The following is a 16,305-nucleotide window of genomic DNA, read 5'->3' as shown; positions in this document are numbered from 1 at the left end:
CATTTTTTCGAAGAATATGTAAAGCAATTGTTAGTAAGGTTTTGTTTTGGTTTAACACCGTTTTTCAACAGTATTTCAGTTATGTAACGGCGGGCAGTTGACCTAATTAGTGTTCCTGGATTCTGTACCAGTACAAACTGCCAACTTCCCCGCATGAGTCAGATCAGAGGTTGACACAATCTCACGGCCCCGCGATCCGTAGATTTTGAAAAGCCAGGCGTTGCTGTCCTGACACAACTCTTTTCTATTACGAAGGATATTCAGTTTGTTGCGATTATTTTCCATGTTGATTTATGTTAATTTGTAAGTTTCACATATTGAAAATGTTCCTTGGGTGACCCTCTACTAAGTTCCTTCTAATCATCTTGTTTCGTTTGCAAACATTGCAACTAGAGTGCAGAGCTAGTTCTTCCCAATACGGCATTATGGAATACTTTGAAATACTTCTTAGCTATAACCGCTGGCCAGATTTTAAAGTACATTGTAATTTCAAAGCAATATTCTATATATGGCCCTCTACCAAATTACTTCAAATAATTCTGTTTCGTTAAATACATGACCGCCAATGGCCATGAATATTTCATATTTATTGAAACATTTTTTTTTTTCTGAAATCGCTGGTCCGATTTCAAAATAATTTCAAATCAATATATCTTAGGTAATCCTCTAACAAATTCATTTAGAACATTATATTTCGTTAGAAAATATGTCCACCAAGGGACCAGGCTCGTTTTCCCTGTTTGACTACTTGGCAGCATTTGAATATCTACTCGGAAACAGCTGGCCCGATTTCAGAATAATTTCTCAGCAATATTCTTTGGGTGATCCTCGTCTTATTTCTCTTCGTTATTATGATTTGTTTAAAAAGGATGGCTAACAACGGCCGGATTTCTTTTTTATGATGTCTAAATGGGAAATTTTCTTCTGACAGCTGACGCGATTTTGAAATAATTTTACAGCAATATTCCTTTGGTGACTCTATACCAAAATTATTAAGTCAAGGAAGGTGTGAAACTCAGGTGAGCGATTTAACGCCATCGTGACACTTCTGTCTGCCAATAAGTGAAAAATAAAGAAAAGGTTCAGAGAGCAAGCTGTTTAAGTCCCGAGAAATTTTGGACCGTCATCGCCTTCTTGATTTTTTATATGTTACTCTGACAAGTAAAACATTTTATTTTGATTACGTTTTGGTAATTTATGTAATGGTAATTATATTTGCGGCAATATTTGATATGGTGTTAAGCCTCTCAATTCTGCACATTTTAAATTATGATCCAAATCAGACGAGGTTTATATGTTATCATCATGTCAGGTTTCACTCGTTTTTGTCAGAGTTTTATGTTCGTTTCCAAGTGTGTATACTGGGTTTTATTCAATCGGAAAGAATTTATAAATGATAAAAATCTTAACCCGTTTGCCTGTTAAATCAATTGTTTCAATAAAATACCGTACAGTTAATCACACAAAATTCATCATAAAATGAAAATAAACACGTGCCGATATATGTATATACTGTTTGCATAGTTATACATGTGACACTTTAATAAACAATAAATTGTAAAATTATTACCTATCAAGTCATAATTCAAATCCATTGCAAGGGAAGAGATGGTCAAGTGGTTAAGGTGTCGGCGCTCAGTCCAGGAGTCGTGGGTTCGAGCCCCACTGGGGTCACGACCACGCCCGCTCATATGACACCAGTACTGGCTTTTCAAGGAAGCAGACTCGAGGGTGGTTCAAATAAGCTTGAATCTTAGGATAGAAAATTAGTATAAACTAAATCCATTAAACTCTAAGTTACAGCGGAATTTAGATTTTGCGGACCTTTAAAGACCTGCTCCAGTCCTACATTTTAACCTTTGTCACTGAAAAATCATGAAAGAGCATGGAAATTCTGACTATGAACAGTGACGCTTGTTAAATTAGTCTATTAACTGTTACCTATTGTAATCATGGGTTGCATACACACAATAGAATTTGAATAGCCGCGGAGCAGGGCTTTAATGATGGCCCCATATCGCTCAGAGTTGCTCAAGTATAACTAGAAATATGCAGTAGGGAAGATTTTCGAAGTTTTTGGTACCACATCATAGGGGAGAAATAGGCTCACCCGCGGCAGCCATTGCTTTTTAATAAATCAAGATGACTTAAAGACCAACCACAGCCCATTGACCTACTTTTTCCTCCCACATGAACTTGGGGAAATCAGTCTGATAACACTACTATAATGCATCGAATTGAATAAACATGTAGATTTACGTTTAATTATTAAATAATTACATTTTATTTACAGCACTATGTAGCTTAACGGATTTCGTGAGTGTTTTTTTGTTGTCTAACATAGATCGCTCACCAATTTGAAAAATCTTTGTAGAGCCACTCAGTGATCAACTGAATCGGGGAAGCAGGGTCCGACAAGGTTTTAGTTTTCACGATATATACATATAGAGAGAAGTGACCACACCCACTCTGGCGGACATACTTTTATTTCGATTCGGAATATTTGAAAAAAAAGTCCTTGTAATGTATCACTGATCAAAATCAAAGCAGCGGTGTAGGAGATATCATTTTTAGCTCTGGTGACCTCTATGTGCAACCAAGCGGAACCGTATGAATAACTTGGGTAGAGGACCACCAAAAGAATATCCAGACAAAGTTTCATTTACTTCAACTGAACTCGGTGAAGATGTCTTTCGAATGAAAGTATGGACGGACGAACAGGTATCGAGCGGTGAGTAATCAAAATAGCTCACCGTGAGCACAGTATTTGTTTCAAACTGGTTTTAAGTTCCTATGAACGTATATGGCTATCAATTTACAAGACCTTAAGTAAACGACGGACAGTACAAACTTTCATCCTGGTTTTCTACTCTGGCGGAATGGAAATAGAAAGTTTAAACGAAAAATATGAATGCAGTCCTTGTCGGAAATACTGATGTGAGCCGTGCCATGAGAAAACCAACATAGTGGCTTTGCGACCAGCATGGATCCAGACCAGCCTGCGCATTCGCGCAGTCTGGTCAGGATTCATGCTGTTCGCTAACGGTTTCTCTAATTGCAGTAGGATTTAAAAGCGAACAGCATGGATCCTGACAAGATATAAAAAATAGTTGCATTGATAGTAAATGGTGATTTGAAAACATGAATTTGTAACAACATATGTAACTAGAACTGTCACAGGAGGTCGCAAACCCACTATGTTGGTTTTCCCATGGCGCGGCTCATGTGAGTAAGAACCAGATATGTTTAGAAAATTGCAATTTGTTTATATTAAACACATAAAAAGGTTAATATATACATAACATTTTATTTTGTATTCATCAACAAATAACAGATAACAAGGTTATATATAAGACATAGTCAATAGACTTACATTCCAGATAAAAACGGCTATGTTCGTCATTCCATCAACAAGAACACCTTAGGAAGTTAGCACACACTACTCCTTTCTTTGATCTGCTATAAACAGATCAATAAAATATCAACAATGTTTATTTCAGTTTACAGTGTCTATTTATTGTTCCACTGCCAATCTGTTCCCGACGCATATGTAAATGTAAGCAACGACACTAGATACGTCAGTAAAAACGACAGGAGTAAACCAGAGTCTGAAAAAAAGAATACTTTAACAATAATTATATTTAACTTAAATGATGAACAATCTCTTCAAACAGGCGGAATTGGAAAACAGGCACTTGGAGACCAACCCCGCTCCCATCTCCATCCCATCCAAATTTCAGTCAAAATGTTCTAGCCTCTCAAAACACACTGAGCATATAAAAATAGTTGCATTGATAGTAAATGGTGATTTGAAAACATGAATTTGTAACAACATATGTAACTAGAACTGTCACAGGAGTGACGAATATCCCAACAATACGGTCTTGTCACAGAAGAATGACAACCATAAGAAAGACATGGCCACAAGAAGGTGCAATTTAAATCGAACTTGACCTGTACTTTATGATGTTACACCTGTGTACCGAACATGATCTAAATCTGTCAAGTCTTTCGTGAGTTATTGTCCGGCAACCATGAGTTTGACAAATTTTAAATTGGAAAGGGGTCATAACTACATATAAAAATGGTTGTTTGTAGCTAAAGTCGAACTTTACATGTATTTCACGATGGCAATGAGGAGCTAATGATTTGTAATCCGCTTCCATTCACACTAGAAATGTATTCCCTTTCTTTGCGAGACTAAAGAACTCTGACTTACATGGCGTAGAAGCAACAGACGTTGGGTCAATGATATGCAACACCTTGCCCACACTTTTCCTGTATTCGCCTTGGTTACCACTTGTATTTCTCCTTTTACGTTTAGCACTACTGCATGATGGCTGAAAGAAAAAGATCATATATTAGTAAAATACAACAGTAAAATATACATTTTCATATTTATTAGGTTAAAATTTAGCCTGCTGGTGGCATGTGATTCTGCCTTTGCGGCTAGTGCAGACCCATATCAGCCTTTATTGCCTACTATGAATAGGACTGAGAGTTGCATTTATCAATTAACAAATTTATGAATTAACAAATGAGCCGCGCCATGGGAAAACCAACATAGTGCATTTGCAACCCGCATGGATCCAGACCAGCCTGGGCATCCGCGCAGTCTGGTCAGGATCCATGCTGTTCGCTTTCAAAGCCTATTGCAATTAGAGAAACCTTTAGCCAACGGCATGGATCCTGACCAGACTGCGCTGATGCGCAGGCTGGTCTGGATCCATGCTGGTCGCAAACGCAATATGTTGGTTTTCTCATGGCACGGCTCAAATAAAGAAAAGCGCAGATCTATGGCAGGCCGGTGCGCCATGCTTATTGTTAAATGCCAAATACAAAAATGTGTATTGCTAAAATTAATGCTAATAACTTTTTGCTAAATAATATTTTCTTTATGCATTAATGATTTCTATCTCTACATGTAATGTATGTAAGTTTTAATTAATTAAGACGTATAATATTCTACCAGTATGACTCGAAAACAGTAACATATTCTACTGGCCTTAAACCATTAGAACGAGGCAGTTAAAATGCTTAAAATGTTTAGAAATAAAGCGTTTAATAGGAACAAAGTTATGTAAAACAAATGCCAATGGCTATCATACACACATATTCAGCTCTTTTTTCATAAGCACTTATCAATAAACATTTGGCATTTATTGTTTCGCATTTTTCAATTAACAGTTATCATTTGACAATTACAGTTTGACGGCCAATATTTGACATTCAGCATATGGCAAATAGCATTTTGCATTAACTGTTTGCCATTTAGCTTTAATTTCTGGCAATTAACATGGTGCACCAGCCTTCCATAAAGATCATATCTTAGCATTCAAATTTTAAAATGGTATATACCATACGCTTAAAGAGACACCACAAATTAACTGTATTCTTTTGTATTTCCATGATGGTAATTATACATGATTTGCATGAAAAATATGAGATATGCAAGAATTTAGTTTCAAATTGACAGTGACATTTTAGGCCAAGCCAGTGTGTTTGATATTTTAACATTTCATTGAATTAATGTAGTAATATCTACATAAATCATCATTGTATTTAGTTAAATGCCAATCACACTTTGTTTCAACAATGTAAGAGAGTTATTCATCTATATTCTTAAAACTATGCTGAAAAGAGATTGACTGAATAAGTTTGCACATAAAGTTCTGAGAACACATTTATTCAAGAAGGGCCTAAATTGTCCACCTGAAAACTTGTGGTATAGCTGTATTTTACCTGTATTATAAGAATGATTTTCATGAAGATTTTGTTGGCGAAAAAGTAAGTCACTTGGACGTGGTTGGTCTTTAATGCTAAATGCTAAATAGCTACTGCTTTATTGACAAATGATAAATGTTTATCGTCTAATGTTTTAACTTTATGAGTTACTGATCTGTATCTGAATGCAATTTTTAATCGTGTTGAAATATACGTTTTATCAGTCTAATTTGAAACTGTAACATGTTCTACCAGTCATGGGAACATTGGAACCGAAACTATCTATTCTAAATTGTTTAGAAAAGTTTGTTTTTATAATAGAGACTGTTACATAACAAAGGCAGATGACTATTTAAAGGATGTATTCATACACCGATATATTCAGCTGCTCATTTGAATAAGTTAGCAATGAGCATTTTGGCATTTATTGAATAAGTGATTAACAATAAGCATTTTGGCATTATTATTTTCATATTTCGTACACCCCCCCCCCAAAAAAAAACAAAAAAAAAACGCCCCCCTCCCCTCACCCAAAAAAAAAAACAACAAAAAACAGTTATCATTTATCGTTTGACAATTACTATTCAACAGTCAGTAATCGAATTAGATCATTTAGCAAAAATCATTTCACTTACTATTTGGCATTTAATATTTGGCAAATTTGAGTCGACAGTAGAATACTTACTGTACAACTGCTGCTTGGCAAAGGACAAATTAGAAGATCACAAGAAAGATATACGTTGTTGTAATCGAAGAATCTAAAGGCCTGGATTATTGCCGTTGCCTCGCTATCGTTGGCATTTGTGGTGAAATTGGAGATGAGGTCACTGTCATCGGAGCACCTATATCATGCCAAAATAATGTTCAATTCTTTGTTTAAAGAGGTATGCATAAATAAAATGATAACAGATTCCGCAGAGTATGTCTGTTTTTTTTTTTTCGAAATTCAGTTGATACTTTGATAATTGTATGAAATTAAAAGTATACACAGGTTTCAGGTGAAGTTTAAGACATGCTAAAAAGCGTTTAATTAACAGCAGCAACATATTATATAAATGTATTTCTGACGAAGACATAAAGGTCGAAACTAGTAAAGAATGTGTTGTCTTGGTAATTTTAAATCCATTTGATCTATAAATGTATACACACATTTAGAATTTCAAAAATCATGTGCACTCAAGAAAAAAAAGTTGTTCTTCGCAAAAAACTGTCCATTTTATATATATAAGGATGTGAACTATATGAACTAAGATGTAACGACTGCGGGCAGTCATATGGAGATGGGGGTAAACTGTAGCTTGCCAACCACACCGCTGGGCAAGACGTCACAAAAACGAATTAGTGTCACTACCAGGTGGTGATTAACCCGACTGAGTTTGATGACGATGATGTGGTTCCTGGGTAAGCGTGCATGACGTTATTTGAAGTGTGTAGTTCACTAAAATATGAAAAATAAAATTAAATAATTCGAACAGTTTTTCTTATATGTAAGTAATGTAACAGGTACTTTAGTCAGTCTTAATAGCCATTTGTTCACAGACGAGATGAAAACTGTAATAACTTGAATAAAGAATCTTGGAATGAAGAACAATAGTGAAAATAAATCGGTATGGCGGAATCCGTGCGTTGTTTGATCAATCTTGACTATCAAGTTTTCTGGTACTTAAAACATGGGCAATAATTCAAATAAAATGTTTGCAGTCTTAACTTAAAGGTGGTATAGCCTCGATATAAAGGATTCATTATTCTATATATTTTTTGAGCTATGAGCATCACAAACAAACAAATCCACTATTTTGGCTATTTCAAAGGCCGCAACTCTAATTAGCGCTAAAAGCTCAAGAAGAATACAAAGTGTGCAAGGTCACATCATGATAAAGACTCATGCAAGGTTTCATGAATTTACATCAAATACTTTTTGAACTAGGTGCGTCACAATGTGAAATGTGCATTTTTGACTATTTCAGGGGACATGACTCTGGAAATAGGTAGCGGAGCCAGACAAAAAATAGGAGGTACGTAAGTTCATATCATGATAAAGACTCATGCAAGGTTTCATCCATTTATACGAAATATATTTTGAGCTAGACGCGTCACAAGGTGAAAATGTGCATTTTTTTTACTATTTCAGGGGCCAGAACTCTGGAAATAGGGGTGGAGCCAGACGAAAAATAGGAGGTTCGCAAGTTCATATCATGATAAAGACTCATGCAAAGTTTCATTAATTTATATCAAATGCTTTGAGCTAGGCGCGTCACAAACATTTTTTTTCTTGATGGGGACACAAAAATCAACGTATGGATTGTTCAGACTGACGACATGGTACCCCTAGACGAGAGCTTCAAACACCATTATCTTTCTCATATGGCGGTAAGTCATCCTGTAAAATTTGTATGCTGTAACTATTATATACTTTCTTAGAATACGAAAACGGTAAATGTTGACGGACGGACGGATGGACGGACGGACAACAACATTCCATAATACGTCATTTATTTTCAAAACGGGCGTGTAAGACAAACGTCACAATCACTTACTCGGGAAGATAATTGTCCACGTAACCGGATCGCCAACATTAGCAGACGTCGGATTCAAAACAGATGTGACGTCAAAGGAAACATTCATTGTAGCCTCTTCCCCCAAAGCGATGCTGAAATATTAAGAAAAGTTCTTAAGTACTACAGAGAGAAGACACACGAGCAGACAAACGTGAGTTAATTATGTACGTTGTTCATTTGTTTTGTAATCACATATGACATATTGCAAGAAAATAAGCTTTAATGCTGGAAGAAGGCTACCTTTGCACGTTCGTTCAGTATAAACAGGAATTTTAAAAGAACTATAATGAGTTTGTTGAAATGTGGCTGCCACAATATTTTTTGAACAAAAAATTATTTGTTTAATTTAGTTCTATTTTCAAAAAAAAGATTTCTCTATTGTTTGTCAAGGGTTTGATTAACATAGAACGTTTTATGGAATACATTGTTTTTGATTGCCTCCCTTTACGTGACGACCCTAAACTATAATTGAAAGCCATGTTAGTATACGGGGGCCTCCGTGGCCGAGTGGTTAAGGTCGCTGACTTCACTCACTTGCCCCTCACCGATGTGGGTTTGAGCCTCACCCGGGGCGTTGAATTCTTCATGTGAGGAAGCCATCCAGCTGGCTTACGGAAGGTCGGTTGTTCTACCCAGGTACCCGCTCGTGACGAAATAGTACACGGAGGGGCACCTGGGGACTTTCTCCACCATCAAAGCTGGAAAGTCGCCATATGACCTATAATTGTGTCGGTGCGACACCGCCCTCCCCCCCCCAAAAAAAAAAAAAACCACAAGAAAAAACAACATATTAGTATACATTAACATCTGTACAGCTGTTTCGTCTGCTTTTAACATAAGACTTTGAGTCTTATGGGACTTTTATGATCATAAGCCTGCGCCTACCTTTCCAAAGTAGACTAGTTTTGAAAATGTTTCAGTAAATTATCAAATGTAGATACGTTTTATCAAATCTACTTACGAGGCTGCCAATGTGTTGGAAACTGAGTGCGGCACGGAATCAGGAATCTCAAAACATGTGATGTTTACAATCTCGACATCCTCTCCAGCATGGATTTGATTGCTCGCCATGTCGATGTAGGGGCTAAACGTAAAGAGAATCGACTGATCCTGTTGGGGAAGATATAGAAAGGATTTCACGTTGAAACATTTGTGAAAGAGTTTCATGACTCCGTTTTCAAATGTAATGGTGTTTGTAATATTAGTATTGAAAACAGATAAACTTTGCAGATGTCAACTAGATAAAGAGTTACTAACAAAGGACACGCCGTGGTTGATGGGTTGCAATGGATTTACGGCTAAATAAGTTTTAGTTAATCACATTTTAGCTAGGGCATATTGAATATACTGTAAATTACACTGTACCTACATTTTCAGTAGCAGTCGCTTCTAGCTGAAAGCTAGAATTAGTCTTTATGACATTCCTGAAAGGAAGTTAGGTAGGGAGAATGGTTATTAAATGGCAATAAATGCTGTTCCACAATACGTACTTTATCGCATTCAGTAATTTCCGCTGTGCCAGCAGCCAGAATAGCAGTCACCGAGCAATTCTTGCCATCCGCTTCATGCATCGCAAAGTAATACATGGATGAGTAATTTGTCGGCATACCGGAAATCGTAATCGTGTTGTTTGGATAACATGCTGAAAATCAATAGAATATTGTTTCTTATAACAGTAGGTCAATCTGGGATACTGTATTCGGCTCGAGTGGATTTTGCCAGATCGGATCTCACGAGGCGCGCAAGCGCTGAGTGTGATCCGACCTTGCAAAATCCTCTCGAGCAGAAAATTGTTACAATGACCCTTATATTATAAACCTTTTTGTTTGTTGTTTTGTTATTAAACGAAATCTTCAATGTTTATCGATATTAAAGATATATTTTGTTATAGAATTTTGAATTGTTTTGTAGAGTAATACATATGTTTTATACGCTGTTCAACTTTCAAGTGAAATAACAATTTCTAGGATTTGGTGTTATTTGATGTTTTCTAAAAATGTAAGGCTCAGTGGTAAGAAACTTCAGAAGGGTCCCTTGTATTACTGAATACGCGATAAGCATGTTAATGGTTGCTATGAACACTGAGATCAAATACTCACTGTACGTGTATAACAAACTATGTGCGTGCACGGAATGGAACGGTAATCCCGCCATACCAAGAAATACCAAGAACGTCCAGGAATGCATGATTTTAAATTCTGAAACGATACAAGATTAATCAAAGCACGAGTTGTGTTACTGACGAGCTACGTTGGAATCTTTATAAAATATACGAAAAATATACTCACATAAATGTAAGCCTTTTTAACTTGATGGATATCAAATCAAATTCTCAGTTTTTAATTACAGTTCCTTATATTTTTAAAAACAACGTATCTCTTAAAAGCAATGCTTTATATATATATATACTGTATATGAAGTAAAATAGAAACCCACAATTAGTTTTAAAAGCGGATTGACATTTATGAATACTCGGATATTCAATGTTGAGATAAACGTACCCGTCTTAAATAATGTCATGGCGAACAGTATATTAAAAGGTTTCTATTGAATTTCTGTCAGAAACACGGGTGGTAAACGCGCAATCCAATTCCCACTTGGAATACGCTAAAAATGGGTTGCGCGACTTCCGGTGTTGGTGTTGCGCATCAATATATACAAAATCGAGGTAGGTAGGTTTTTGTTTTTGTAAATAATTACACATTTACGAGTGCTTTCGAAAAAAAGCAAAATGCTATTCGACACAAAAATGAATAAAGATCATATGTGTGAAATACCAACTTATTAATTTAAGAATCAGCTCTGTTATCACGAAAACTCTGCTGGCTCGAGCTGTCAAAAAGCATGGAATCATGAAAATTGCAAATTTTCTAACTCTTGTGCCTTCTTTCTGGAAATGTGATGCTTCTAATGATCAAATGCGTGTAAAACAGTCATGAATATTACATACACTTGAATGAAATGTTGCTTTTGGAGGAACGATTGGCAAAAAATAATTGGGAATGGGGTTGCGCCCCGGGAATGGAGTTGCGCATGTACATTATATACATTATGATGTATACGAGCAACTCCATTCCCGGTGCGCAACCCCATTCCCGATGATTTTTTTGTCAATTATGTCCCCGTAAGCAGGATTTGAAGCAAATAATTTTGATATTCGTTACTTCAAAACAGTTGAGTTATCATAAAAAGCATTAGATGTCCTCAGATTAGGCATATGAGGTCAGAAAATTCCATTTTTGTTGATTTCATACTGTTTTCACGCTTCTTGTCGCCTGAGTTTTCGTGATAATACAGCCGAATCATAAATTACAAACCAGATATTTTACACATATGATGTATTATCATATTTGTGTCGAATAGCATTTTGCTTTTTTCGAGAAAAATTATTCTTGTCTCATACTAAGCAAAAACATAACTTCACATACCTCAATTTCGTCTTTTTTTACGCGCAACACCAGCACTGGACGTTGCGCAATCCATTTTAAGCGTATTCCCGACGGGAATTGGATTGCGCGTTTACCACCCGTGCAGAAAGTAGAGAGAAAACACAAATAAGTGGACAATGCTTTTATAGTGCTAAGTATAGGTAAAGTACGTGCATTTGATCCAATTAAGGTTCTTGTAAAGCCTTTTGAAACCTCTCCTCAGGTGCAGTTTTCTACGCCTCATAGGCCTTGGTATATCATAAAAGAATATACCAAGCTGTTCAAAATAAGTAGAAGAAACTTTCACGACAGGTTATTCTCTACTAAACACTACATTTTGTCATATATCACATGTTATTCAACTGTCCACGTTTTTTTGTAGAAGATGTCAAGCTTCTTTTTCAAAACTTTTATAATTGTGTATCTAACTTATTTCTCCAGGTACTCCGGGAGTTGAAAGTGTGACAAACCATGTTCATTTCAAACACATGCTAAAATTGGAAAATAAAAGTGAAAGTAGAGCTGTCAAAATGACAAAAACTGCGATATTTAAAAAAATATTAAAGTTAACTATTTTTCCTTTCCCGGAGTACCCAGATAAGACACACAACAAAAACAAAAGAGAAAAAATATGTTTGAAAAAGAAGTTTGATATTTTCTACAAAAAAAAGAACATGGAAAGTCGAAGTACATGTGCTGAAAGAAAAAATACATATTACCGAGCAAGTAGACATTTATAGAAAGTATTTTCTACTTCTTCTGAACAATTCCGTATATATATATATATATATATATATATATACTCAGCGTCACTGAAAAGTTACCACCCTAATGGCCCTTATATTTTAAAAATCGCATTGGACTGTGTTAAATGCATAACGCTACTACATCTTTGACGCAGCTGAGACGTCACTGGTGTAAAGATTTGTCAAATTCTATTAACTCCATTTGAGGCACGCGCTTCACGTGCAAAATGACTTTTTCCAGCAATGTCGACATGTACGAATTTTTTATCGCAAATCATTCATCTCACTTGAAAGTTAGCCGACAGACTAAAAGGAATACGTTAAAAAACCTAGAATATCCTTGCTAAGAATGCCACGTTTAACCGTTTAAGGAACGATCAACGCCATCAGGCCATTGTCATGGTTGACGCCGAACTTTCATGTCGCGAAATTGCATGTCGTATGTACTGTTCTCACCTGACAGTCATGAAATGGGTTAGGAGACATGATCAGACAGGGTCTATGAGTAATAGAGCGCGCACAGGCCATGAAAAAGTGACGTCGATATTGTATAAAATAGTAAAGAGGTATATATTAGGTGGTAACTTTTCAGTGACGCTGAGTATATATATGTTACGAATATCACGGGTCTGTCAGGTAATATGAATTAAGGCACCACCTAGCATTAGGGATTTATCATTTTATATCCGCTTAGAAAGAAATATTCAACGCTCAAGAAAGTGAAACTTTGCTCTAAACTGTAGTTTACATTTAGTGTCATCATACCTCTTACAGCGAATATCATACTTTGCAAAATTTACGGAAGCCGTGACGGTGACGTCATTCAGCGTTCTCGCACTAGCTTTTAGGATTTTTTTTTGTTTGTTTGCACTCCACGCAGAAACTTGACGGCCTTTACACTTCCTTACTGTTTTAAAAGTGTTTTTCAGTTGCATGTACAGTTTTCATTACGAAAAAGAAATAAAATAATCATGTTAGCGCGGTTTACGAGTTTCTATGACCGATTCGGGGTGCTCGGATGTTCATGCAGACAACCAGTCTACGGTGTGTAAATAAACCGGAACCGGAAAACATCGAAAAAATTGTCTCAGTATGGCTGTGACTAAATACAGAGTTGGTGCGCCCGTGATATATTACAGACTCCGGTATATACCGGATTAACTAAATTTGAACAAAAACACCTTAAATGTATATATTTTGTAACCATGGTGACTCTAACCCTAACCTTTAGTCAGTATATTATGCACATTATACACTAAATGCGTGCGGACATGCAAAAAAATGAGTATTTTTGCCGTGCGCTCCATTTGATAATAATTCCGCGCATGCGCAGAACGGCTGCACCAACTCTGCAATGAGAAACATTCTCTCAGTACATGCTGACAACAAAGACGAATAACTATATACGGACGTTACCGTCTCGGGGATTTTCATCCCCGGCGCTTCGCGCCGTGGATAAATCCCCTATAATCTGATAGCGAGCTCGAAGAGCAGGCCCAAAGGGCCTGCTCGAGAATCGAGCTTTACGGTAACGCAAGTATACTTGCACACTTGGTGATGGATTTGAAAAGTTTCGTCGGAAGTTTTTAAAAAGCGCACACTAGCGGATAGATGCTCACAGGAAGTACTTCTTTCCGGAGTGAATACAGAACTTCATTCAATTGCTAAAAAATATTCATTACTCAACAATAATGAAAGAATGATTTCCAGTTGTTTGAAAAAAATATTGTTTTCATTTAAAAGATCAAGCATCGGCCAGAAAATGGAAAAAAATGTCATTAATAAGCAGAAAGAAACGGGAACGCGGTAATGACGTCACCGTGACACCGGCTTCCCATAAATTTTGCAACGTATGATATTCACTGTTACAGGTATGGTGACACTAAATGTATACTTTTTCAAGTGAATAGGTTCTCCTGAATTCTTTTGACTAGTGAATAGTTTCTTTGTGACAAATAAATGATGCATAATATTTTTAGCTAAATCCGATTTCTTTGAGCTCGCTTTGAGGCTTTGCCTTATTTCATATTAATTTCCAAGATGAAAATGTACCCCGAGGGGTGGTCTCAAAAGCTTAACATGATCCTTAAGAAGTATCCGACCTGTCGATATCGATACGCTACCGATGTATAAAATTCTCTAGTTAAGTGAACGAACTGGCCGAAATAACTGCTTCAGCACGCCACATTCAGTTTCCGCTATTGCGATATTTATATGAGTTTGCAACATGGTAAGCGGGAACCAAAACACAGCTAAATCTTTCCTTTTGCGATTCGCTGCAGTTGAAATATAGATTACCAGGGGTTTTACTACATTTTCACTGAGCCGAAATTGGTCAAGACAGAATTATACGCTGGAATATAGAGAGATACAAAAAAAAACCTTGATCCTATGTCGCAAAATTCACCTAACGGCTGAAATGTTCAAGCGTTTCAAAATCGGACTAAAATTCGCTGAAAGTACTGAAAGACACACCTATGAATTTGAATCTGTTATTACGACAGTATCATTCTAAATCATTTTTGAAAAGATAAATCCTGCGTAATTTTGCAGCAATTAGATAGTACAGACAACGTGTGGACCAGTTCTAAATGTAAAGATAATGTGAATTATTAAATAGAAGCACTTACCTTGAATAGCCTTCTTTCTACTATGAACCCCCTATCTATAGCAAATAAATTTTTCGCCAAAAGGAGCGAGAAAAACGAGTTCCGCGATTTTCACGAAAATAACGTGCACGTTTATCAGGTTAAAATACTGACTGCTATAGGGAATATGGTATTTACGTATAATGCTAACAAAGTATGGATACTTATTATGTTGTCTTTCAAATTGTATATTATTTGATAATGTGTAGTCCAGTGGTGACATTGACTGACTGCAAATCCCGGGGTCTTCAGCTGAATGTCCCGTTCCTCTCATTTATGGGTGGTTTTCCCAAGGCACTTTACTGGACCCGCTGCTAGGGGAACTTCTGGAGTTGAAGCGGCTTCTGCATCTTCCGCTATCCGTTAACCACAATTACTAACAGTTTAAAGTAGTCTATCTCTTATGCCAGAATTTCCAGGGCACGATAAAGATTGAAACTGCGGCTCTAACATATGCATTACTTTGGACGAGCCGGGCTAACAAACAATTATAAAACGTATGTCTGCGGAACCAATATCATTGTTTTGTTGTGTACTGCATTACTAACGTTTCTGAGAGTTCTTCTACATAATGTACATATTCCTCGAGTGTTTTTATAAATAAGTACTGTAAATAAGTAAATCGCAACATTTGTCATAATTACTGACAACTGAAACTGAAAGTACTTTTTTTTCTGACTGCCCGACGTTGTGCACGTGTTGGAACTTTCAAACTTTTGAAAAAAGTCTGTCACTCTAAGACGCCCTGATATACCAATAAGTTTTTTTTTAAATGCTTGACATTTTTATCCTTCTTGTTTGTGGATGAGAGAAATTTATCCACCTCGTTTGCCGAATATAGCAATGTGGGGTTCCAAATATTCCAACGCCTATCGTATTCGTTAAATGAATTTTCATCAGCCGAATACGTCAGATATGAGAAAGTGCAACTGGCATTTTACTACGATTTTTTTTCGCATTTTTCCGTTGTCATTTTAGTCTGCTCTTGAACTGAAGACCCAGGGTGTCGTAGTCAGACAATGTTACCTCTGGACTATTGTTTTCCTCAATCCGTTCAAAATTTATATGTGTGACGTCATAAGAGATAGTACCATATTGAGGAGTTTGTTTCGAAACGTCGTTGAAAATCATTGCCGTACAGTGTTTCACTTATCAACGAAAATGCACTTGACTATCTTTTAAAGACGAAAATACTGATGAG

General features: G+C 36.4%; 1 long non-coding RNA gene across 1 annotated transcript; it reads right to left on the bottom strand.

The window, feature by feature from the left end:
* Positions 1–3,287: 3,287 nt before the first annotated feature.
* Positions 3,288–15,140, bottom strand: LOC123559054 (uncharacterized). The gene is made up of 9 exons (XR_008371183.1): positions 15,087–15,140; positions 10,382–10,480; positions 9,773–9,924; positions 9,244–9,392; positions 8,262–8,374; positions 7,076–7,162; positions 6,410–6,566; positions 4,220–4,340; positions 3,288–3,608 (listed from the first exon to the last, which is right to left on the bottom strand). It is a non-coding gene; the product is annotated as an uncharacterized LOC123559054 (long non-coding RNA).
* Positions 15,141–16,305: the final 1,165 nt, after the last annotated feature.

Source organism: Mercenaria mercenaria, chromosome 5 (genome assembly GCF_021730395.1).
Source record: "Mercenaria mercenaria strain notata chromosome 5, MADL_Memer_1, whole genome shotgun sequence".
In the NCBI taxonomy this organism is placed as follows: domain Eukaryota; kingdom Metazoa; phylum Mollusca; class Bivalvia; order Venerida; family Veneridae; genus Mercenaria; species Mercenaria mercenaria.
Note: the sequence above shows the minus strand (reverse complement) of the source record. Positions and strands in the feature narration are given on the sequence as shown.